General features: G+C 66.5%; 1 non-coding gene across 1 annotated transcript; it reads right to left on the reverse strand.

The window, feature by feature from the left end:
* Positions 1-1,068: 1,068 nt before the first annotated feature.
* LOC140474424 (5.8S ribosomal RNA) lies at positions 1,069-1,222 on the reverse strand. The gene has a single exon (XR_011959101.1). It is a non-coding gene; the product is annotated as a 5.8S ribosomal RNA (ribosomal RNA).
* Between the last annotated feature and the right edge of the window lie 210 nt (positions 1,223-1,432).

The following is a 1,432-nucleotide window of genomic DNA, read 5'->3' on the forward strand; positions in this document are numbered from 1 at the left end:
TGCCGAGGCTCAAGTGGCGAACGGTCGCGCAGGCACGCCACGCACATCGATCGCCAGCCGCGGAACGGCACGGCCTTCAGTGGGGCCGGCGGGCGACGCCGCTCCTGAACCCAGCGGCCCCGAGCCGGACGAGTTGAGGAAGGCACGCCGACGGTGACAGGGTACGGAAGACACAGCGGTGGCCTTCTGGCGACTTGGCCCCCGACAGCCCGACGTTCCGCCGTCCTCCCGATGGCCAGGAGGACCGTGCGGGGGTCGGCCGACGGCGTGGTAGGTGTGCCTGCACGGTGACGGAGCACACACCACGCCCGCCAACCCCTCCGTACCTCCCGAGACCGGTGGCAGGACGGAGCGGAAAACGTGCGGACTGAACGGGAGAGCCAAGAGCCAGCGATCCACGCGCGTGCGACCGTCCAAGTCACAGCGTTCGACGAAAACCTCCTCCCTCGGCCAGGCACTCGGCGCCAGCAGGGGAGACAGGATCAGACGCCCCGCCGGCCACTTAAGGCCGAGGACGAACCACGAGACGGGCGGCTGCAGCAGCGGGCGGCCTGCAGCTCCCAGCACTCTCAATCGATCAACCATCGAGTCGGGTCAGCGTGTCAAACCGGCGAGCTCCACGGTCAGGCCGGCGGCGCACCAGCACCGGACCTCCGCGGCTCCCTTCACTCTTTCCACTGCCAGCCAACCGAGAGACGGACCCAATGCGGACGTGCAGAGCTTAGGCAGACCCCCCACTGGAGGCTCAACACTTCGTGGCAGCTCCGTGTCCCAGAGACCAGGAGGGTTGGCACACACACACAGTGTGAACCACCGACAGCCATTCTGGGACCGGTGACAGCCGTGCTGGCCCCACTGCCACGACACAGACGGACGCCAGGCCGCGCTCCCCGGCGGGGGGATGGCGTCGAGCCTGACGAACGGAATGTGCAGGGTGGGGGGGAAAGGCCAAGCGCTCCGACGCCGGAGGGCTCCGGAGTCTGAACTTAGGGGGACAAAGAGGACGGGTCCTCTGCGACACCCCAGCCGCGCTCTCGCCAGCCAAGGCGAGTGCGATTGATTGCCAAACGACCCTCAGACAGGCGTGGCCCCGGGAAGAACCCGGGGCCGCAAAGTGCGTTCAAAGTGTCGATGATCAATGTGTCCTGCAATTCACATTAATTCTCGCAGCTAGCTGCGTTCGTCATCGACGCACGAGCCGAGTGATCCACCGTCAAGAGTTGTCTGAGTTTGTTTTAGGTCTCTCCCTCGCCAGAGGAAAGCGACCCGGACCGCACATACGCTCCCCACCTTGAGCTACAGCCACCTGCACGCCGGCGTGCGGGCGGAGCAGGGTGGCGTGAAGCGATGGGGAGCACCATCCTGGTGCGGCCCGCAGAAACATACGTCTATTGGGGGGAGGAGGACAGGGCGCCCAAGAGGCGATGCGTGC

This window comes from Chiloscyllium punctatum, unplaced genomic scaffold (genome assembly GCF_047496795.1).
Source record: "Chiloscyllium punctatum isolate Juve2018m unplaced genomic scaffold, sChiPun1.3 scaffold_992, whole genome shotgun sequence".
NCBI lineage: Eukaryota > Metazoa > Chordata > Chondrichthyes > Orectolobiformes > Hemiscylliidae > Chiloscyllium > Chiloscyllium punctatum.